Source organism: Anser brachyrhynchus (assembly GCF_964034855.1).
Source record: "Anser brachyrhynchus genome assembly, chromosome: 2".
In the NCBI taxonomy this organism is placed as follows: domain Eukaryota; kingdom Metazoa; phylum Chordata; class Aves; order Anseriformes; family Anatidae; genus Anser; species Anser brachyrhynchus.
The window spans coordinates 86,247,955-86,273,549 of record NC_137695.1 but is presented as its reverse complement, the minus strand read 5'-3'; the positions used below and the strand labels follow the sequence as shown (position 1 = coordinate 86,273,549).

Genomic DNA, 25,595 nt, shown 5'->3' with positions numbered 1-25,595 from the left:
CAGCTGGAGAATACTACAGTTGCTTTGCAGTACAACAGTTCAGCTATAGAAAGAGAGAAAGCAGATACTTGTAGCATGTAAGATCCGGTGAAAGACTAGTCATTTTGATATTGGAGAATTTGGACAGGGTTAAGTACCATAAAGATTTAATGCTATGGAAACTTAAATATAGATGAAGTAGTGTTGGGCCAATTGTTGACTACTGATAATGCAAATTAAAATGAAGATGAAGGTGTTAATGAATTGCTTCCTGGATCTGTTACCAAGATGCAAGCAATGTTTACTCCATTTTGTGCTAGAGTTCCATCATTTTTTTTCATACACTGAATTATTTTCTTTGCTGAAGTTGCAGTAATTCAGATTCTGCTTGTTTTTGTGCAAGCATCTGTCCTTTGCAGTGATTCTAAAAGCTTTGGGGACAAAACCTGATAAAGTAGATCAATCTAAAAACAATAATAATAATAATAAAATCTACACTAAACAATCCCGTCATAAAAAATATTTCCCCCATGAGAAATTGTCTTTATTTTAATGCATTAGAAATAAAGAGTTATTGCCCTTAGTTTTAGAATCAATTTCTAGCATTACTTTTCTATCAGTTTTGATTTGTTAAAAAGGTAGAAGTGGCAGGGAGATCATTTAAAGTGTCTTCCACACAGAATATCAATATTTCAGAACTATAGATAGAGATGTAATATTTAAGCAGCAATCATATTTCAGTTTAGCATGCTTTTCTTATGGAAATATCTTTGGTAGCAATTTTCATGTTTATACAGCTATATCTCAGAAATTACCTATTCCAAATACATTTGTAACCATCACACTTAATTCCTAACATCAGAAAAATTCGAAAGAAATTTTAGTGCTCCAATAATCCATGTTTTAAATGATAAACATAACCACAGTACTTTTTGCCCCTGCCAATAAGCAGAGCAGCCAGGCACCTAATTCTGAAGCAGAAAAAGCACCTGGGCTTTTTGGAGGAATTTTGTTTTGTACCCAAGAAAGTTACGTGGAACATAACAGGATTTCTCTTTACCACTAGCTGATCATAGCGAGCATTTCATCGAGCAGTAAATAGTAAAGGAATTTGTATACAGATGGGAATACAGAGTACAGAAAAGAATCACAGTGTTGGTTCTAGTCCATGACATCAGGGAAAAGCAACAGGTCTTATGAGTGGATCAACATAATGCACTGTGGAACCCCCCACAATTCACAGCATCTATAAAAACAAAAAATCCAATGGAAAGTATATCATTAAGCCAGTACCTAGATCATTATTGCGTCTTAGTCATCCCAGGTGCATTAGTAAACAAAGCACAGGAAGGAAGATATAAACAAAAGACTTTTTTCTTAACTTGTAAGAAACACAAATAGAAGTAGTGATTTGCTAAATAATGTAACTGTAAAATGAAGTTAAAATGTACACTAAGAAATACTTTTCCTATGAGAAAAAGATAAGGAAAATTAACTGTTTCCCTGACATATCTTCACAGTTCTCAACAAATGGAGAGCACAAATGTATTTTTATCCATTAAAAATATTTATTACTGTAAAAATAAATCCCAAGTCTGATTGTGTTTTAGACTACTTCTAGAAAATAATCAAATCCTAGCATTTCAATTCAAGTTTGAATCTGTCTGCAAAGTTGCTTCCTTTAAATTTCAGACCTGCATAAAGTCTTTAAAGTAGGTGAAGGGGAAGTGAGGAACTACAAATAATTAGAAACTAATGAACATAAGTGGAAAAATCAGTATTGTACATGAGCAAAACAAAGAACCTGACATTATTCTATAAAGCCCACCATTACAACATTGCCAATGTATTACAGATGTTTGGAAAGAAGAAGCAGTGTGCAGAGACAGGGACATGCCATTTGTTAAATGCCCTTATCAAACACAGGTCAATGTCACCCAAAAGAACTGCTCACTTAATCATAATATAGTTTCAGTGGATCTGGTAACATAGCAATGCTACCAGCCTGCACCTCTCCACTATCTTTTTTTTTTTTTTTAATTATTTAATAATCCAGGATGATTTCTGTCACAGGGATGCAAATTAGCCAGTGCTACGAGGTTGACCTGCCTCAACCTTCTGTTAATAGAAGGAACAAGGTCTCTCTATAAGACCAAGAAAGCTTTAAATCCAAGTCAGATTTTACTAGACTGTAAAACAGAGTAGTTAACTTCTAAGATAGAGAAACCCAAAATGAATGAATAAGTCATGACAGAAAAGAAGGGTTGATAAATCAGTATCTTCCCACTGCTGTACCCTTACGGGATGTGCCCTTGCTCTTGGGCTTGTCTTCAGTTAACTCAGAGTCCTCCTGGAAAGGGAGAGATTCTGTGCCTTCCTTTTTGGTCCACATGTAGACTCTCCTCCTCTCCTCATCTCAGTGGTGTGACTGTACCTTGGTCCTCTTCTGCTGGTGCTGCTTGGTGTCTGCTCCTCAAAGAAGTCTCCCTGTTAGTTTACCTTACTCTGCACTGTCCAACAACAACAACAAAAAAGTCATCCTATCTTATTTCAAATAGCATTTAGATAAAATAAATTTTATCTAGTAAAAAAGCACTCAGTCACAGCAAGAATACATGGAATAGCTACTTGGTGTTTGGCATAGGATCATAGAATGGTTTGGGTTGGATAGGACCTTAAAGATATCTAACTCCAACCCCCCACCATAGGCAGGGATGCCATTCACTAGATCAGGTTGGCCAAGTCTCTTCCAGCCTGGACTTGAACAATTCCAGGGATGGGGCATCTACAGCTTCTCTAGGAAACCTGTTCCAGTGCCTCACCACCCTTACAGTGAAGAGTTTTCTCCTAATGTCTAGTCTAAAGCTATCCTCTTTTAGTTTAAGACCATTCCCCCTTGTCCTATCATTATCTACCCGAGTAAAAAGTCCTTATCCATTCTTTTTATGAAGCCCCTTTAAGTACTGAAAAGCTTTAAGGAGGTATCCCCAGAGCCTTCTCTTCTCCAGGCTGAACATCCCCAGCTCTCTCAGCCTTTCTTCACAGGAGACGTGATCCAGCCCTCTGATCACTTTGTAGCCCTCCTCTGGACACACTCTAACAGGTCCACATCTTTCTTGTGCTGGGGGCCCCAGACCTGGATGCAGGGCTCCAGGTGGGGCCTCACAAGGGCAGAGCAGAGGGGGGAGGGGGACAACCACCTCCCTTGACTTTCTGGAATAATGTGATACATTTCATACAAACAGCTTACTTGCTTTTTTGCAGTGTGATTCCTACAAGTTTTTTTTTTTTTTTTTTAATTACTGAAGCATTCTCTTCATGCTTTTCTCTCATAATCCTTTATCTTTTAAATTGTTAGTTAAGTTACTTACTGGCTTTCAGCTTTCTGCTGCTAAGTTTGATATACATGTGTGAAGATAAATATATAGAGGCCTGCAGAGATAGAAACATAGCTTTTTCAGTTAGGGTTTTACATTTCCAAGAGAAACAGTAATAGGAAATCCTGCAGACCTCTACTACTTCAGATAAAGGAAGGACAGAAAAGCACAGTATTAAATATCTGTACCCAGAGGTAGAACAGCCTACTACTTCAGCACATGATTATAGCCCTGATCCTTGCAGGCACACTGACTTTGGCATTAACATGAAAATGCAAGGCTTCGTACTAAGAGAATAATACTAGAAATGTGTCTACTGGTTAATTGACTCTGTATAGAATTTATTATTCATCATGTCCTGCAGAACCAAAGCCAGATTATAAAACAATATCAGCATCATTGAAGTTAGGCCAAACATGATTTTCCTTTAAAGGTGGAATCCTTTCAGTGCTTTCAAAGCTGCATGCACACCAGGACTTGACTTTAACAGTTTTAGCCAGAAAAAAGAACACTGATAAAATGGAGTGCAGGCAAAAGTTAAAACGTAAATCAAGTTTCATGAAGACTGGCCTGAGGATGATTAAACTGGTACTCACAGCAAGGCTGTTTTTTCAAGAGATTTCTGAGACGTAGGCATAACAAGTGAGTTGTTTGCATTTATTTAGGAGCTTATATATTTTGATAAGGAGCAAAGGCTACAGCAGGCTGGAGCAGTGGGAGAAAAACCCAATAGCATTAGGTGTTTGACTGGTGCTAGTAGGGAATAAAGACTGAGAGCATTGTAACAGATTTAAAAAAGAGAATACATGGTAAGTAGAGTGGAGGAGCAGCTGATCCTTCTCCCTTCCTCATAAACAAGAACAAGGATCAGTATGAGACTTTGCAACTTTAGATCTGTACTATGTAAGATTTAAACCTTTCTTCCTCCTTCTTAATTCATAGATGAATACTCTAATTCATGAATATAGTGAATATTCTAATTCACCTATAAATTAGAATACAAACTCTGTGTGGGGAAATGGGGTGGGGTGTTGAGAGGGGATGGTATCTGGGAGGGGGCCGTCCATGTGTCCCAGATTTATTATTTTAAGCAGTATTCTCTGCATGGTTAGATTCAGCTGAGACTATCCCATTGAGTTGTATTGGACACTTCTCACTTCGCTGAATCTCCTGTGCTATAGGTGAGTGGGCCCAGATCTGTGCAAGGGACTTTGCACCTGCTCTCTGTTATGCTTTCCAGCTGGTACAGAAATCTTGTTCACTGAAGGGAAAACAAATTCATACAGGAAATAAAGGCCATGGAACCAAGCACAGACAGGATGATTCTCTTAGAAATTCCTTACACCTTCTCCAAGTTCAACTCTTCTCCCTCATACTAGACCACATTTTGAAACCACTGTCAGCCAAGTTCAGTAATAAGAGTCATGGGCTCATTTCACAGGTGAAAGATAATAAAGTGCTATTAGCAGAGACCACAGAGTCCAGTCCTCCCACAGACAGCAATGATCCTGAGATGTGCAGCCCAGAACAGCTGGGACAGGGCAAGGACGTCTGCTCCACAGACTTGCTCACATACATCACATTTCATATCAAACAGTAATGGACACATAGGTACACAGGTGGGTGGCAGTTATTGTTGGAGGAGAGATAGAAAAAATCTTTGGCATCTCTGGACCATGCAATAGTGACTCCTACATACTCCTAAGAAACAGACTCCTGTAAACTCTCGAAAGGATGTTAAAACACACACACATACAAAACAGCCAAACAACCCAGTGGCTTCATATGACTTGACCAGGGGGGTGAATTGCCTGCCAGTCCCTGCCCACTAGTGAATGGATTAGTTTTGAGCATGACAATGGCAGATGTGAGGGAACCATCAGAGATTATGATGGCACCTAAAGTCACCTTACAACATATCTCTAGTTCTCATAATCATTTGTGCTTCAGAGGGAGGCAGATCTTCTAAAAATTTCTTCATTAAGAAGCAAAGCAAAATTTCCTTGTCTCTCACCAGCAAATAGAGGAACCCTGAAATGAGATTAATATCCACGTAAATACAGGGCAAAAACTAAGTTCCATTCCCTTCTTAATCTCTATGGAGATGCTAACATACCACATACTTAAGGATTAAAACCACTTTGTAATTCCAACAACACTCTTTTATCAATGTCTATTTCCTCAGTTTGGAGAAATGTAAATGCAGTCCTTCATCCTATTCTATAACAGTAAAAGGAGCTGCTGGGTATCCTGCACTCTGGTATTATGTGTTTGGATGTTTACTTGAGAATTCACAGCTCCTGGTGGAACAGCTTTTGAAAACATGCCCTAAAATTTCCAGAACAGTCTTTAGGTCTTTAAAAATTTCAAGCGGGGTTTTAGATTCTGTGTTCATCCAGATGCAGTCATAAATTTTTTTTTTTTTAATATATTTTTTTCCTAGCTGAGGTAAAGATCGCTTCCTCAGCTAATATCTCAATAGTGTTAATTATTTCTGTCTTCCTACAATATTAATCCAACATTGTCATATTTCTTACTAATGGGAAATATTGTAGCCCTCATTAGACAACATTTCATTTCATTTTATTATCTTTAGAGACTGAGAAACAGATATGGAATTGTTTGAATATATACCCACCTCTAAACAGAACAAAGTTTGCAAAGAGATACATATGAGAAGGGATTTGGAAGACAACCAAACACCCAGATTCTTGTTGTGTTCCTTGGCATATTTAAACAGGAGTAGTTTTTCACATGAAAGCACTGAGAAATATATGAGAAGTTCCTGGAAAAAAAAAACAAAAGAAACTTAAAACTAGGATGCTGTGTTCTAATGAGACATTGTATGTCTCAAGCCATATAAACCTGCATAATCTACTACCTTTGTATTAGGCTACGCCTAATCTTGTATAAATACAAGCTGATGGAAATTTTCGTGAAATTGATATTGATAAAAAAATATTGCTGAATGGTGGAGCAAACTGCAAGACACAAACCACAGAGCACTCACATCAAATATGTCTGGCAATAGTTATCTAAGATGTGGCTCCAAGTCTCAAAGTATCAATCAAGTACTTATATACACCAGCAAACGGTACCAAGAAAGCAGTCTGGGGAGCTGGAATATTTACACATTAAGTAGCTTAATGTTGTAGATAATTTAAGATGAAATAAGACATGCTTATTCTGGCCATTGTTTTAGAAGATAGCCAAACACTCCCTCTTTCCTTATTAATCTGTCTTTTCTACAGTTTAATGGCTAAATATCTGATTTATGAATTATTTTACTTTGATTTTAGTTTCTGGTGTAAAGATTTTATTGTATTTTCCATGATTTGCAGCATCATTATGAGCCTTGCTCTTGTACTCTCTCTTAAAAGAAGATAATAGAAATATAATTACCTGCATTTTTAATGTTAACACTGTTTTGTCACAGAGGAGCAAGCACTCAGTACAACTATGTGGGAACTATTTGGATGTAACCCCAGGCAACATAACTCAAAATGTCAGATGAATATATCAGTGTTCCACAGCTATCTCCTGCTGTGAAGGATTCTTCATGTTTCATTTAAACAGCCAATTTTGTTGTCATATTAGTTACATTCAGAGCCTGAACTCTGTTTTGAATGGAGACTCTTTCAGGGAAAAACTCTTACTGAAAAGAATCACAGATTGATATGCAAAAATCGAGTGACTTGGTACACATGTACCAATATATACATATACATATTTACTATAGATCACACCATACGTTTCAACCTCAAATGCTGTTTTGACTGAAGCCATTGTAGAAAATTTCACCTAACTTATCTTTCAGACATAAGGACATGGACACAATCAGCTGACTGTGTGTCCAAGTGCTGCTTTAAAATGGTTTTGTGTGCAAAATACTGCAGGTTGTTCCTCATATATAGGAAAAGCCCTGACATAAAATGTCTTAGCAAAGCAGTAAATTCATGCTCATCTTAAAGCCTATTAGTAATTTTATATAATTTAATATTTTATTAAATTGAAGTCCTAAGTCTATGCACCAAATTCATACTGGTATTTCTCCATTACAAACCTGGTCTGGACAGTTTACAGGAAAGTATGTGATTATGCTCCTAAGAATGTTATCCAGGACTGAACAAAAGTATGTACATTGTGTGTGAGATCTCCAGCAAGTCTCTCTCCCACCCTTTTATAATAGCACTAATGGCTGACGTTTGCCCCTTCTGCTACACAATTTTCAAATCCTGAAGGAAGGCAAAGATTAATTATTGTTGATTAAACAGAAGAAGTATGATTCCTTAAATTCAAAATTACATAAAATGTGTTAAGATTTAGAGTGAGGTCTAGATACATAGGTCAATCTGTGATTTCATATTGAAAGCTTTTAGTGCTGACCCTTTCTTATTAAAATAGACCCCAAGAGGGGAAATAAGACTGTACGCATATTTTCTCCTGGAAATGGAACAAAGAATTCAACAATTTATGCAGCAAAATGAAATTGTCATTCAACCATTCATGAAGTTCTTTTATGGTCTCTACTTTCTTGCCCCTTGAATGAACACTAATGCCAAATGAACACTAATGAGATGTATCTAAAACAAACTAGGAAGAAGAACAAAGTCAGGGGGAATAAATAAAAGAAATTCAAAAGGCTGGTTTCTGGCTTCAGAACTCCAGTTTTCTGGGGTGCCTTTCAAACCTAAGCCAAAAATAAAACTAATTCCTGACACACATGTGTTCAGTTGAAACAAAATGAGCTGAAGGATCATTGATGTGAGGTTACCCAGCTCATATATAGTTGAATTTGCATGTTTCTGGGCATTCCACATTTCCACGAGGAGTGAACCATTTTGACAAATCTTTCACAAGTAATGTACCTTGCTAGCACAAGTACCTTATTGTCACTTTAGTTGCTTTTGTTATCAGAGCTGACTTCAAAAATACGGCTTTAGATCCATTAGAAATCAGCTCTTTGCTAATTATGCAGGAGGTGGAAATTCCCTTATGTACAGTAAAAATTGTATCTGTAAAGAACCCCTGGAATCTCCACATTGGGGAAGAAATCAACGTAAAATAAACAAGCATTGGGATTTGCCTGCAAGGTCCTTTGTTTTAGGTGAGTCTACCTGGCATACTGAGGGCTAGATGACATGGGAGCACATATTTTCCACCAGTGCATTAGATCATAGAATCCATAAGGACTCCATTCTGGATAACCATGAATTTTGTTCAGTCCAAGAAGCTTTAAATAAAACAACTTAAGGCTAAAAACATAAATCGTACAAACAAGTTTTGGTATAGTCTGAAAGATTCTTTCTTATCCTAATTGCTAATATCTGCAACATATCCTTCAATCTCAGTCCCTTAAATGCTTATTTCGACTGTACAACAGGTCTTCTTCTCTATTAAGACTTTTTTACTTGAAGTGCTTGTTACACAAGCCTGAAAACAGAAACAGAGCTGAGAAGAGAGAAAAAAGGAAGACATCTCCCTTATTAGGGACATCAATCCACTGCCTGTGAGATCCAACTCATTTGGGTCACATTTGTTTTCAATAGAGATCTTCTGCCGCTTGTTTTTCTGAACACTTTCAGGAGAAGGCAATCCAGGACTTTTACAGAAAATAAGCTTTACCAAGAAGCAATGGGTTGTTTAGGGTGCTGTTTTATGTATAGTCACGTACAAGGAAGAGATCTCTGGAATGTTAGTGATAAAAGGTTTCCAAAGCTTTACAGGGCAAACAGATAATTAATCAGGCAATATGGACTGAACAAGGGGAGGGAGAAATTGTACAGGCAGAATAAAAGAAAGCTAAGGTAGATTGAGAAACGTGCAAGGGGGAGAGCAATGGCTTGAACTGCACTTGAAATGCAAAGGGAAATTATTGATGCGAAGAGAAACTGGTCATGATGACAGCAGTCTATCTATTTATTTACCAGCAACCCCCCCCCCCCCCCCCCCCCCGCCTCCCTGTGGAGTTAGTATCAAATTAGGCACAATTTAACGGTGTGTTTTTCTGCTGCAGAGATAATCTGATGCTTGCTGTGCTAGATGATGTCTGTTTGTGTTTCACTAGGTGTGGTTAGGTCCTATTCTTCTAGATTTTCCCACTTTGATTTGTCATGGCTGATTTACAATTGGTTTTACAAGCTCTTCTCAAGGAGAGTGTGCTTGATAGTGTGTGTGCTTACACCTTTCATGAGCAGTGCAGGATGGGATCAGTATGAAATGTGAAGGACATGCAGCTGTAGGAGGTCTGCAGTGTGAGAAGAGACTCAAAGGATGTAACTCCTGTGAAGCACAGGGAGCAGCTAGGCAGCTAGGCTTTGGGATGCTGGAAATATATATAAAACAAACAAACAAACATTTCATGTGGACCTATTCTGTTGAGTTCATTAGAACTTTGGAAGCTTCAGAAAATTACTGGTCTTAGGGCAGGACTGAAGGACCTTGCAAGGATAGTTAAAACAGACAGAGATCTTGTTTACAATCCCTTTTACTTCTCTCTCACACAGCAGAGCTGTGTTTTCTCTGTTTAAGCATTTTTTCACTCTGATCTGGATTGTTCTAAAACCTTGCTTTAGCATTAAAGCTGGATTGGATCAAAGATCACTGGCAAAGTTCCCTCAGATCTTTGCCTGGCTTGAGATCCTTTGACAGGGAAGAGGAAAAGGAAATCAGCAACAGAAGCCAAGGACAGGTGGTGCCAGATAGCAACTGATTCATTATTTTGCTAGGTAAGTTATCTAGGTAAAGGCCAAACATATTGTGAGTTGCATACAGCAAGAAGGTATCAGCCTCTCACTATTTATGGCTGTTGCAAATGCTAGCTGCAACAGTCCTAGACTCTAGTTCAGTAAAAACTGAAGATAAATAAAGAGAAAAATGATCAAAATATCAAGATGCTGAAGAAACAACTTGGGAGAAATGATGATACAAGTGGAAAAAAAATACAGTTCTTTGGGGGGGGGGGAGGGATACTAAAGCAGTCACAAAATATTTGTGGAATAGTGGTATTATGGAGTGAGAGGATTCAGTGAAGGTGTTCCATGAGAATGCAGTCCAGATGTGATGATATAGTAGTTTATATACCCACCAAACATTAATGACTGGCAAGTTGAATACTGATTGTAGAGTTGGTCCCCACACTTCTTGCTGACAGAAGATCTAAACACCAGGAAATTGTATACCACATAACAGCCCTGTGTTTGCTTGTAACTGAGCAGGATTTTAAAAGGCTTTTCCACCCTCTCTTATGCACCGGATGAGAGAGTAAGCATATAGTAGCTCTAGATTTATTCTAATGTTAGAACAAAAATATAAATCTAGAATACAAAGCTATGCCCTTGCCGATTCAGCCACTCTTACATCCCAGTTTCAGTATCTTTGACATCAGCATAACAGACATCAGAGAGCAATCAAATCACACATCTCTCCAACGCCCTTTAAAAGGAAGCAGTTGTGCCTTTACACAGAGCGCTGCTGAGCAACAGAGATTTGCTGGTAAATACTGTTGCAAAAGTATAATTGAATTGCTTTCAGTGACTGCTACAAGAGCAATATATGCCTTCAGCTCAGAGAATAAAATGCTATTGCAAAATAGTCTAATAAAATATGTTGCTTCACTGTGATACTTCTAGCTTTTGTGTGTCCTACTGGGATTATTTTTAAAGAGTGAAACTTCTTTACATTTATTAGCTCTCCAGAAAAGTAGCAACAGTAATTAAAAACTCCTTCTTAAATTTGTACCTTATTCTGATTATATGTGTTGAACCCATTGAGAATACCTTTTCTTCCTCAGATTTTCTTTCTGCTTTTGCATTCTAATAGAGAGTCAGGGTAAAATATCCACAGCTGTGCCTATCTAAATATTTCATACTGAGTTGTGGAGAACCTTCCAGTGTGTGCATTTTCTGAGAATTGTTTGTATAATGCTTTTGTTCTGTATGCAAACACTACTGTTAGTCTTATTGTACGTCTGCTGTGGAAAGAAAGTTAAATCTTGACATTCTTTTTGATCTTCTCTAGGTAGATGAGTAGAGCTAAAATAATGGCTGGGAGGGCTAAAACGTGAAGAGGGAAGATTACTGCATGAGTCTTCACACTTACTTGTGAAGATACCTAAGTATTTGGCCTTCCCATATCTTTCATCCTATGTTTTATTGACTAAACCATGTGTAATCCTATAATATTCTACACTAAAACATTTTTATGTATCCTATGTTTGTGCTAGAAACTTAAACCACTCACTTCATATAATGTTTAATAACACTTTTTAATTTTTTTTTTTCAGGTGATCAGGAACAACTGTTTTCTGGCCAAGAAAACCCATTTCTGAGTAGTTTTGAATAATTATTGTATATTGGCATATTGACATATGTGAAATTTGAAACACCATGAGGATACTACAGGGCAGTCTTGTATTGTGTGCTATTAGGTATTATCTGGTTACAAAAACTTCTGAAAGTATTTAAGCCTTTATCAGAAATGTTATGCACTGTTTTGGGAATTGCATTAATTCAAAATGGTGATTGCATTGGTATGTTGCATTTACACTATCCTTTTCATTTTCATGAAGCATTTCTGTAGAACAACTGTTCCTGTTTACACTAATTTACTAGAAGTAGTATTCACTGCCCTGATTAATTTCATGTAAACCAGTATCTGTCAGTGTTTACACTGAACTGCTAAAAATGACATTCTGCTCTAAATTCTCAGTGCCATCAGTCTACAGTCCAAACTCTATGGCATATAAAGTTGGCAAGGAAAAACCTGGAGTCACTGTCAGTGCACAGGAGGGTTGGAATGTGGCACACAATAAAACTTTGAGGGATAGATTTAAGGAATCCATCTGAAATTCAGTAGCTCAATAGTAATTGGTTTACTTTGTACAGCACAACAACAACAACAACAAAAAACACACTTAAGTATTTTTATACTTAACAAATAGATGTCCCAATTATTTAAGGTATTGAACAATAGATGTAAAGTAACTAGGAGCAAATATAGTTTGGAAATTAGAAGAAGGTTGTTTTTAGATGATCTTATTACTTTTATGAAGAGGTATTGATTATATGGTTTGCTATGACAAGGCTCACTAACCCAGGAGGCTCCTTCCTGGCTATGTTTATTTCTGAAAGAAATAAACATTATGTAATTTACAGACAAAAGAGACACAATTCTTTTGTAAATATTGCTATTAAACATTATATAATATGTTTTTTTAACTTTTCCAGACATTTCTTCTGCATATACCAAGTAAAGTTCCTGGTCATCTCCTTAAATCCTCCCTGGTCATTGGCTGCATCCAGGACTCTGTCAGGAGCCATCAGGAGGGAGGATGAGAAACAAACAAAAGAAACAGGTGAGCAGTCCAGAGAGATGCTACACAGCCCTCCCCCATCTGCTGAATTCTGACAGACATACTTGACTCCTGAAGTCCTACTGGAGAACAGTAAAGAAAAGTGAGCTGAGACAAGGAGGACTGAGTGGCCCGGTTCTTTGGTTGCTTTGGCCAGCTTGTAAAGGAAATATTCAGAGCATTGTCAATATACAACACCTGAGGTTATTGTTAGGAAAGACTCTCGGGAAAAAAAAAAAAAAAAAGGAAGGAAGGAAGGAAGGAAGAAAGTAAGGCAGGCAGGCAGGCAAGCAGGCAGAAGAAAGAAAGAAAGAGAGAAAGAGAGAAAGAAGGAAAAAGTAAAGCTCTTAGCACCTTAGTTTGTTACAACACTAAAATCTTTGTTTCTTTCTGCAAGGGAGGTTTTGCACAACAATCACACATTCTATCTACTCCATAATAAGGATAACCAGTTAATTCTATACCAAAAGCTATCATGATAATACAAAAAATTATCATTTTTACACTTCAAATAATGTTATATTCATGAGAAATCTATACTTACGAACATTTCTGTAATTACAGAAGGTGTTAAAGATGTTGTAATTAATTTAATCACTCATTTCCTGCATGAATAATAATTTTACTTGCTTCCTTACATGTCCTTGTGACATACTACATGTGACATTTTTACCCCAGCAAAGTAAGATGCATATCTGAAAATTTGGAGTTGCAATACCCAAATAAGATGAATTTCTGTATCTGATCATCTGCAAGAAGAACCATTACTTTCTACAACTACAGTTCTGGTACTTACTTTCAAAGGAGTATTGACCATATTTACTTTAGGAAGCTCACATGCATCGTTCAATCTGAAAGTTCAGAACAGACCAAAAGTGAGATTTAATGGAATGAAAGATGAAAAAAACTAATTCCCTGATTCCCTAAATTATGAAGACATTCAGTAATGTTAAATTTTAGTGAAAAAAAAGCAACTCTTAGAATTCTTTAAATCAACTTTAAATCAATAAACTCTTATTGTAGTTTTCCACTCTCCTTTAAAGTATTCAGAGAATTATATGTAACTTTTCTCTTTTTTCCTCCCTACTTTAGCACTAATTGTAGCACAAAGGGAACATTCTTCACAGAGCATGTTCATCTTTTTCGCTACCTTTCTTACTCTCATACATCAATGAAATGAGCATAGCCAGTAAATAACAACATGAAGTTTTTATATAGATCTTTTCATCAGTAAGTCCCACTGCACTCTACAAGAAAACAGTATTATTAAGCTATAAAAAACAGACTAGAGATGGTTTGAATAAAAGAAGACCAAAATATATTACTTCTTCAGTGTAGGAAACCAATACACTAATAAGTCTGTATTTGTTGTACCAGTATCTCTATATAACAAATATGTCATCTTCAGAAAATAAGCATGAGCAGAATGACCACCGATAATGAGAAAGGTAAAAGAATATCTTCTGAGGTGTCTTTTCCAGCTATGTGCCATGATGTGTGAAAAGTTCTGCTCAACTGTGCCACAAATCAAAGTATTGCAACAGAGGATGCTCCATAACATATAAATACTGGGGAAAATATAAATGTTTAAATCAGAAAACTCTCTTATTTGGAGAAAATGTAATTTTGTTTTAGATCAGTCCGTGGTGTCTACAGACTTGCAAATGCATGAAGTGAATGACTGTTTCTAAAGATAAAATGTGGGTTTTTTTTGGTTTGTTGTTTGTTTTTCCCCCCTGACTTTAGGTCTCATATGTGAGACAGAGAAAAAGACACTGTATACTTGTTCTGGGCTTCTCTCATGTTGTTCAAATGGAATTACAATTATCTTGATTTAGCAGGGATGGATTGAGAAGATTACCTCTGCTATCAGTGAATGAAAATTGTATGTTAATGAATACTAAAACAAGTACTGACAAAAATGATAACTAATAGTTTAATACATTTTTAATAGATCTCTTGTAACACATTAGAAAGTAAAGCAAGACAAGTGGATTGAAATTATTTCAGAAAGCTGGTTAATTCCTGAGATTTGTTGTAATGGTGGTCATGATAGTCTATGAATACTGATCTGAATCATCTGATGCAGAAAGACCTTTATTACTTTGATTCAGAACAGTGGATTTGAGGTCATGACGTGAAGCCTGATATCTAACCGGTGTTTCTGTGTTTGATAACTGCAGCAAACTTTAAGGCAAATTTAACATCACACAAAAAGGAAACATAAGAATTCCTAAGTCTGGATGGGACCTGGTAGAGAATACACACTGGTGGCATTTTTAAAATGTTCTTGGAAGTAACTGTCAGAGCAGAAAAATCAATCCTTCAAAACAAACCTGAATCAAATGTAGTGGCATTAAGATCCACTCTTCTTAGGGCATGATGGGAATTACAGTCTATTAAATTAATCATTCAGATAAGAGAATTTCACAAAAAACATTTTTTTTTTTCTTCAAAGGAAAATAAACAAGGCCTTTGAACATAATTTTTATAACATAGTTGTAGAGAGCTACTTTGGACTAAGATTATTACAATAATAGCTAGGTAAATTCAGTATCAGTTAAGATTACAGGAAACAATTAATAGTCTCAAATCTAGTGAAAACAGTACTTCTGAAACGTATGTGTAGAAAGCAGGGAAAAAAGATCACTTAACCCCATGAGATCTAAGTGAAACTCATGCATGTGTGGGTTTGGTACACCCTTTTCACATTGTAAATTGTTAACTCTCCCATATTCTTGTTGTGTTCATTCTTTTCATTTTCTGCTCAATTCCACTTAGAAAGTTTGCAGGAAGGCTATTAGAATTAAGTCAAGTGCCAGTGCCAGTTTTGTTATGTTTAGTAATATAACTGACAGTTCATTTGCAGTTTCCAGATTGCGGTACTCTGTAAAAAAAAAGAGAAATACATGCAGATGTTAATAACTGCACATTGGGAGGGAGAATTTTGTGGCAATGTCTACTTCACTCTGTGCATGATAGAAAGTTTGGGGTCTCAGAATCATCAGACAATTTTGGCTGATCATCCAATTTAAATTGATCCCTGAAGACAATCTACGGTACATTTTAGCCACAAGGGAATCAAGATAATAATGTCTAAGTAAGAGAATTTATAAGATGAGGGGCACAAGAAAGTGTACTTTACTACTATTTGCACACATTCACCAAATTAGGTGGAGCCCCACAATATCCGAGCAGGATAGGCTGATCAGGGTGCTGATAACAAGTTCCCTTGTCAGGCCTGGCTTGGCAAGGTGATGCATCAGGTCCATGGGGCCCCGTAAGGGACAGTAGGAGATGGACCAAGGGACTGGACTGAAAACATGGCTACTGCATAGATCCAGAAGACATGGCTGGAAACAGAACTGGAGACAAAGCTACTATATGGATTTGAGGTTCATCCAGGAGATGGGGCCAGAGAAGGACTGGAGACAAGGTTATACCAATGGTGTAGCACAGGCAAGAACTGAAAGGCCCAAGACCTTCTGGACCCACAGGCAAAGGTACATGAGTGGAGATCCTGGGTGAGGCTGATCAGGTCAATTAAGGCCTAATAGTGCATAAAGAGCTCTGGCATAACTGATATATTTTTCCTATGGCCCCTGCACACTCTCATGCTTATGAATTTACTGATGACAATTTGCACCATCTGAGGAATTAACCCTGTATGAGAAAGTCTTGGCCTGTAAATTGTTATGGATGAAGAACCTCTAATAGCAACATCCTTTATAAATAATTCTAAGATATTCACTTACCTGAAAAAAATAGAGTTCAACATCATTTTTTTCTCTACTGGTGTTTTAATTGAAAGTGCTTGCAAAATCAATTAAATCTCTTTTTATTAGGAGCTGGTTTTCAAAAAGCAATTAGCAGATTTTCTGAAGAAGTGGTGCAAGTATTTTCAGGGCTTTTAATACTTTTTAGGATACTGTCTCTATGTATTAGTTTTACTGAAATAATGGTTTTATAACATTGATGTAGTTATGATTTATGTGATTCAGATATACCATAACTGTTGACTTTTTAGTGCTACCAAAGCAGATAAGCCTGATGTACCTTAAGAAGAATAGTTAGAGCTAAATATTTTTAAAGTGGATAAATCATACTAATACCTCATTAGCCTTCACCCTTCCATGCACACTCATTAAATAAAAAAGCCTTTTACCAAGATTATTCAAGGTTAAGCAATAACTATGAGAGCATAAATCAGTGTAAGAATGCATAAATGAATTTCAAGTGAGTTAAACAAGAGTTCTTACTGTTTGTCATTGAGAAACATTGTTTTTCCCACTGGGAGTTTATTTGTGATCTTCCATTGGTGGTTGTCTATCCTACTACAGCTTGCTGTAACAATAATTGAATATCATACAAGCTTAATAACATACCAGTCTCTGGGGTAGTTAAATGTTATTGCAATCACTTTCATCACTTATTGGAAATGATAATTTATATAAGCTTATCTGTAGGTGAATGATGCTCAAATACACTGTACATTAAGAGCGTTTCTATTCCACACATCCTTCTTACCCTGTATTTGCTGTGGTTACCTACCAAAAACAGCGGTATGTTCAGAATGTGTTTTGAAATGTATGGATATTCAGCAGGAGAACTGTTTTGTTTGCAGTTTTGCAGTTTTGCAGGGATCACTTCCTACAACTTCATTAACAGAATCACAGAATTTGATATCTGGAAGTGACCTTGTCTGAGATCATGTAGTCTTAGCCCCAGGCACTGAGGAAGGAGACCATCCATGACAGACTGGTCTGTCCCAAACACTGAAGAACACTTTCCTTTCTTTTTTTTCCTATGCTTTCTCCCATGGTCACAAGGGACAATTTAGTGCTCTCTTGATATTTTTTTTTCTTTTCTCCAAGAAAGCCTAATTCCTTCAGCTTTCAGAATAGCTAGAGAAAGCTCACTACAAACTTTTGCAATCTACATTACCCACAACTGGACACAGAGCTTCAGCTGCAGTCTCATAGAGGAAAAGCAGATTGAGGACACCTTCATCCCAGCGCGCCCTAGCAGATGCTGTGTGATTGACCCTTGGGGGCTTTGCATCCTAGCCTCAAGGACTCCCTTCTTCTTCTTGGACCCTCTGAGCACTCTCTGAGCTTTCTGGACCCTGTGAGCAAATCTCAAGGTGAGAGCTGCTCTAGGAAAGAGTCAGGAGGGTTGAATGACCTTTGCCTGAAATGTTTCTTAGATGTAGTTTATTTTTTTCAGACATCATGGCAGTCTACAGCTTTCTTATGAGGGGAGTGGAGGGGCAGATGCTGAGTTCTGCGTTCTGGGGACAGCAACAGGACCTGAGGGAAGGGCATGGAGCTGGGACAGAGGAGGGTCAGGCTGGGGGTTAGGTAAAGGTTCTGCACCCAGAGGGTGGTCGGGCACTGGGACAGGCTCCCCAGGGCAGTGGTCATGGCACTGAGCCTGCCAGAGTTGAAGAAACATTTGGACAACACTCTCAGACACATGGTCTGATTTTTGGGTAGTCCTGTGTGGAGCCAGGAGTTGGACTCGATGATCCCTGTGGGTCCCTTCCAACTTGGGATATTCTATGATTCTGTGATTCTATGACTCTGATAGCAATGTGTTCAGGCAGTGGTTTTGGTTTGTCAAGATAAAGGTGATTAAGCACTGGCCTAAACAGAGATCTGTTGTGTCCCTTGCACCACATGAGAGGAAGGATCTGTGTGGCTTATGTGTAACAGAGAAATTAGTCAGGTGATGTCTTCTATGTAAAGACGAAAAGAGAGGGGAAGAATAACATGGTCTTGGAGCTGTAGGTGAAGACTATGAAAAAACACAATAGATCAGACTGAATTGAACAGTAGGACATAACACGCAGCAATGTGAGAAGCAACACCTTCTTTTCTTTCCCTTTTTGAAATGCAGGTCACAGTTGGAGTGTTGAGTGGCATCTTTTGGATCCTGTTAGGTCATAGGTAGGGAGAAAGAATGGTCAGGGCAATACATGAGTTGTTGCATAGAATATGAAAGAAGCAGTTATTTTCAGTACAAAGAGCAAAGTTGGACTGAGGGCCAGAACATTTCTCTAATCACTAGGAGTTAAGTATCTTCCTTAATATAAGCTGTTGAATATTTTCTAGAGGTGTTTCCACATTTCTTTCAATGGTATCAAGAAAACATGTCACTGCTTTAAATTTAAAATCTATAATAGTTCTGGAAGAAAAGAACATACAAAATGTTATTGAAGATGGTGGCTTCAGGCAATTCCTAATTAAGCAGATGTAAACCTCCCTGTGAGAATTGCACCTAAGAAAACCAATGAACTACATCAATGCTGGATAAAATTTGGATGTTCTGCCAGCATTCACACCCTTGGGATGCAGCAATAAATGAAAGGAATTGGTTCATGATTATGTTCTGTGTGATACTTAATATGACTTAGCAATAAACCTTCTGGCTCCAAGCACAAGGATTTTTTTTTTTTCAAAAAAAAAAAATCAGCATTTGGCTACTGCTGGATTCAAGTTCCTGAGATGATATTTCTTTTATAAGGTCATAACACTGGTCACTTAATATTCTCTCCAACATTAAAATTGTTTAACGCAATGCTAGAAAGAGTACTAACTTGGGAAACAGGCTGATCACAGATGATCAAGTACCTTGATGAATTTGCTATATGCTGGCAGATTGGGGACATTTAAGCATGACAAATCTATGACATTTTGAGCATTAACTGGGAAGCCAACTGTACAACTGGAAGAGAAAGTGACTTATGTTGGAAATCAACACCATGTCAACCACGTTGCAAGACAGATTACTACACTGTTACAAAACAAACTAAATATATGATTGAGATGGGAACTGGATGTTGTGGTCTGTTGTCTTAATCTTATGTCAGCTGCCTGACAGTCTTCATTTGTGTTCAGAATTGCTGCTTTGAAGGCAAAAAAACCCATCAGAATCAAGAATTAGCTAGCCATGACTGCTTCCCCTTGAGAAAGGCCTGTAAGGAGCAACTAGCTGCTTCCTAAGACAAATACCTTTATCATGAAGTTACTTAAGTAGTTGTATTTCTTTTCCTTTATACTCCTCTCTCACTTCTCAATGGGGCTATAAATATTGCTCTCTTATATGTCTGTTTAGTGTCAGCTTTTGGATATGATTCTGCAATACAAGTATATAAATACTTGACAAGGTGGTCATATGGTCAGATGAAGATAAAAAAAAAAAAAAAAAGAGTTAATGACCAGGAGAATGGTTTAGCACTGAAAACGTTGACCAAAGAAGCTGAGGAATCTCCGTCTGTGGAGATCTTCAAACTCCGCTGCAAGGTCCTGAGCAACCTGAAATAGCTTTGAAGTTAGCTGTTGGAGTGGCCAAGAGACCTCTGGGGGTACCTTCCTGCCTAAATACTTCTATGATTGTATGATTTCAGTTAAAAGCCTGACAAGTGAATGCATAAATTACTTTCAGGTGAGAAATAGTCTCAGTTGTGTAATATTGTCTCGTACTTCTGAAGTTTTCAGATAAATTATTGCAAATCCAGTCTGCATGTTTGAGGACCTCCATATAAGGTGGGGAAGATACAGGCTTTTGAAAATATCTTTTTTTTTTTTTTTAATCTGATACATAAAGTAAAAGAAGCTCTACAGCCACTAGCAAAGTCAGGCTTTGCTGTAACAAATCATTGGCAAATATGTTGGGATGCATTTTCCTATTCTTCTGTGACTTCAATATCTGAGATAGAAACTAAGCTCTCCATCAGATTTCAAGATAATTTAAAGCTTGTAATCATTCTGAATATACTAATACTACAGTTTCACTACTGACAAGTAACTGCCTTTATTTCCATATCTAGTCAGTCCTACTGGTGCTATAACGATCTTTTGTGCTAACAGAAAGGTAGCACTGTGACAAAACAAATTATATCACTGCATACAGGAAACCCGTTTTAATTACTAAATAAATTGTCAAGAAAAGGCTATGAACTTGTTCAGAGTAATAAGCTCATCTATACAAAGTCTCCTCAGCTCTAGCAAGATGAGTTGTTAATCTGTCCACAGAGAGAGCTTGAAGTGCTCCACTCAGTGCACTGTATCACTGAAAACCAGTTAACGTAACAGACAAGGACATTTCTTCGGTGAGGTAGCTTTCCGTCTCTCCTGATTATAGCAGTACATTTTAAATCATAGTATTGAACACATACACACACACACACACAAAAAGTATTCTGCATGTATCTTGCTCTTGATCTATTGGGGTTCTTGTAAAGATTAGAGATCTGCAAGAGGGTGCTAAATAATCTGCACTGCTGTTGCATTTGGTAGGTTAAAGTCTCTGCTCTCTCCCCTACCAAGCAGAAAACAAAAGGTAAATATCAACAGGGTTTTTTCATGGTTCCCTGATCTCAGTGCAAATTTAACTATCCTACGATAACTCTGATTGGCTGGAGCAGGCAATGGTCTTCTCAGGAATTAAAAACAACTAGCAAATGATCAGTCACTTCTCTCAGCATGAAAAGATGGTGAAGAGTGGCCCAAAAGATAAAATAATGGTAGGAAATGAGTCAGACTTGGTGTGTGTATATGCCACACACATTTCTCAATCTCCTATCTAGACTGTAACAGGAAGTGCCTTTCATTACACAACTGTACTCAGCACACAGGCCAGTCTGTTGTTATGTACTTAGAACTGTGTGACTAGGGACTAATCAAATCAAGTTCTATTCTTAATTATTTTCTTTGAGAGTCTGTTTTCTTTTCTGTGTTTATGTGCGTGATCTGCTAGCAAGCTTCAGGTGGAACTAATTGGCAAGAAGGCGAAGAGGCCTGGGTGGCAGCCATTGGATGGAGACTAAACGTTTAAGGAGCCTGAGGATCTGTGTTTGAAGCAAGCTACTGGAGAGATCTCTGTGTGTGTATGCCTGTGTATCATGGTAGCAGACATTGATTTTAATCAGCTGGAGAGAAGGAACACATTCAGTCCATCTGTACTCAACAGAACAGAGTTTCCATTTGTGTGGGTACTGTAAAAGTCACTGCTCTCTGACCACGCTACTCTGCATGGCTGGCTGTGCGTGTGTTGTGTGTGTGTGTGCACCTCTACTGGGACAGGAAGAACTCACTATATTTCTAGTGAATCAGGCAGAGTCCCAGAGTCCACTGTATTTGACTACATCTAACAGGCAGCTGAGTCTTTGGGCACAGGGGCACAGCTTGTCCCTTATGTCTCTAAGGTACCCACAATCAAGGTTGTTAACACCTTACAAATAACAGCAAGGAGTATTGACATTACATTAAACTTACTAGAAATTATTTCATGAAGAAATATCGACTGTTTTAAAGTGTATTTGTATTTCAAATACTCACATGAGTTAGGTAGACATTTCTACATGTTTCTTTATAAAGACACCTCTTTTTATCAGTTCATTTCCCTATCAGAACTTTAAATTTTGTCAGCAATTGTATGCACATATAACAAGAAATTAATTGATTCTATGGTTGTTATATTTAATTTGTTCTTCTGGAATAAAGAATTAACTGCTTCACATGTTTGTACATGTGATTAGTATTTATACAGAAATGCTTTGTGCCATCTGAAACTAATCACTATGGATAGCATAATACGCAAGTGTAAACTGAAAAAACAATGCCAAATACTTTGTATAGTACTTAATACTTTTTATTCTGTGTTACCAAGGGGATTTTATAGTTCCTCAGCAACCTGATTTTCGGTAGGTAGGACGTTAATTTAAACAGCATTCTCAATAAAAATCATAGGTCATAAGAGATGTTTCCTGTGTAACTGAGTGGAGCAAAGGTTCATAACATGTAGGGCATCAAATATGAAGTTGCCTAATACTATTAGTAAAAGATAAGAAATAAATTGTCACATGAAAAAAATGTAATATTGCATATAAAAGAATAGAACATAGGCTTATCTTAGCTGGTATCTTCCCTCGAGAGATAGGTTGAAGTTGGCAATCTAGGTGAAAGTGAACTCTTGGGTAATACAACAACCTGTTGTGAGATGATAGACTGCAGTAAAGGGATTTTCCTTCCTGACCTCTACAGACAATTAGCTTCCTCCCTCCAGCATGGAGTTTAATAACCTGTGTCATTATATTTCCTTGCATAGCTAGAATGCTAATGTTATTAATATTAAATTCAATCAGAGTGTTAAGTTGAAAAACTGCTTCCAGTATGTCATGATGTGTTCGGTTCTAGAAATTACTCTGTCGTAGTCTATTGATGGATGAATGGATAACACCTTCTGTCAACACATGTTGAAGGAAGAACATCATAATAAGTTCACAAGAGATTGAAATATCTGCAGAGATTAAAGGGATGATAAGATGAAAATAGAGTTAAATCAGAGGAATAGTTACCTGCAAAACTGCTTGTGGAGAAAAACAGATTTCAGTGAAGTTCTCACTACAGTCATTTTAAAAACGGATGGAAACAAATCCATTTATTTCATGGTGAAGTGTCTCAGGAAGTAGTAATACAGTACAATTCTCAATCTCAGTCTTCCCCTCATCAACTGCAGAATGTGTTCTTGCTCTTAAAAGTAACATAACTGTTCTGGGTGTTCTTTAATATAGCAACAGGTGCTTTGATTGTTTTATAATGTAGCAACCAAAGCATTTTGATAGTTGAATTTGAAAAGAGGCGGTTATTTTTTCCAGGTTAAGACTTGATACGCATTTTCTGGCACCACCTGCCACTTTTTGTGGATCCAGGGCATGATACAGACAAACCTGGCCTGGTTAGTGTTCTGCTCCCCACACCAACAGGGGCTTGGAAGTGGTCACTGAAGCAGCCTACATGGTGTTGTGGTATACCTCACTGCAGGTACAATTAGTTAAGGTATTTTCTCATAATAATATTCATTTTCTTTAAAAATATATTTCAATTAAGTTTTAATTCCTCCATCATCAACAGCTAAAAAAAACACAGGCAGATCTTTATTTTTGCATGTGTCCTACACAAAGTACTTCAGTCACTTTTCTTTTCCTCTTTTCAGAGAAACAGATCCTCTTTATGAATTCCTCCTTGCTTTCTCCAGACACTCTATTTTTCCACAGCTTTTCACAGAACCCTGTGTTTATCTGAAAATCAGAATTCTTATAAAAACTAAGTACCCATAGGCAAATTTGAGCCATCAGGTTTGCAATATGTATTACTATTCATCTGACCAGTTATGTATTTTGCTCTTTCTTCAACAGAGGCTTTTTCCAATCTCTTTCAATTTTTATGATTTTTAAGCCTTTATTTATTTATTTATTTATTTATTTATTTATTTATTTATTTATACAATGTGCGGCAGCTTGCATTTAGTGGTATAAGAGTTCAGTAACAACATGGACCTCTCCAGTCAATGAAAGAATCCTTTCTCCTGAGTTTTTGACAGAGTGCTTTCCAAAATATACACTAGCATGTCATCTTGACCATCTTTATTTTTAAAGAATTGATGGGAAAAGAATGCTGTTCCTATCTGTTTTATTATGTTTCTAAGTGTTCATCAAATATTGCCTACAGTTCCAATAAACCTAATTGAATCCTTAACTACTCCCAGGTAGTCAACTGGGTCATACTGGTGGTATAAGGCAGCATTATGAACAGACAGTGTACTGTTAACTTTCTTGCTTTTTCAGCTTCTAGGTTTGAAAGCCAACCTTAGAAAAAAGTGTCTCATATTTCCAGTGAGATTGCTTTGATAGCAGACCTTTGATGTGTGTCAAGGAAGCCACATTTGCTTTCAATGTGAGAGCTTGACCTAGTGACTATATCTTATTAAATGTTCTGAGAAGGAGACGTGATGGGAACTAGTAGGTTTCCTCCAGAAATATTTCCACCCCACTTTCTGATTATATCCCCTCTGAAGCAGACTTAAAACTTTGTTCAAATAATAATATTAATAAGGGGGCCACTGGCAACCAAAAAGGATATTTTAACTTCTTCATCTTTGAGAAGAAACTAATGGAGGTCACTAGCAACAGATTTCTTATCTGATGATGTTTTATGCTGTGTCTTGGCAAAGAAATACAGACAGGTTAGGTGAGAATGGCTAGATATTGAGATAAAATATAGATATGACAGAAATATTGTAAGAAAAAGCAAAACAGAGGTGAAGCACAGCATAGCTTACCCAAATATAACATTTAAGAAACAACTGCAGAAATTCTTATTTTTTAAGTACCTTCTTTTTAAGCTATGCATAAATCCAACAAGTGCTTTCTTTGTTATTGTGTTATGAAGTTTAATTTATGTGAAGTTTTTCACACAAAGTACCCAAGAATCTGAAGCCATACTGAAACTTGCAAATACCACTATAGTTTGATATCAAAGATAGAATTTAATTAAAAAACACATCCTTTTCTGTTCCTGCCTTTTCTGGCAGAAACCAGCATCTGTTTTCTGAGGAATGTTTTGCTGAATTTGTTTATATTTTTTAAGCTTTTAATCAGGCTAAAAGATTTAAATAAATGATTAATTCCATGTATAAAAGCAGTAATGAAAACTTGTTCTCTGTGAAAGAGGCCTGTGATTGGATTCTCTGATGTCTGATATGAGTGAGACTACCTTTCTTGTAATGAAGACTCTCCTCTTTGCCTACGTCCTCAACATCTGTAGAAAGATTTTGGTTTTATTAACTTAAATTAGTTAGAAAGACACTAGGGACATATGTGCATCTGTACTGATAGGCTATAATTGCTTAGGAAGTTAAGCTAAAATTATTAGTAATTTAGGTGTCTTTTTTTAAAAAGCTCACTCTGTTTTGCTTGTTTCCTCGTTCTCGTTCTCGTTCTCGTTCTCTTTCTCTTTCTCTTTCTCTTCTTCTCTTTCTCTTTCTCTTTCTCTTTCTCTTTCTCTTTCTCTTTCTCTTTCTCTTTCTCTTTCTCTTTCTCTTTC

General features: G+C 37.0%; 1 long non-coding RNA gene across 3 annotated transcripts in view; it reads left to right on the top strand.

The window, feature by feature from the left end:
• LOC308188668 overlaps positions 1–22,080 on the top strand; it is an 87,163-nt gene extending 65,083 nt beyond the window's left edge. Inside the window, exons 3-5 of one of the 3 annotated variants that reach the window (XR_013945679.1) lie at positions 11,641–11,784; positions 12,584–12,711; positions 21,469–22,080. This is a non-coding gene — a long non-coding RNA (uncharacterized lncRNA). Of the gene's footprint in view, positions 1–11,374; positions 11,459–11,640; positions 11,785–12,583; positions 14,787–21,468 lie in introns of those variants that run through there. The other 2 variants (XR_013945681.1, XR_013945680.1) reach the window with 2 other exon arrangements.
• Positions 22,081–25,595: the final 3,515 nt, after the last annotated feature.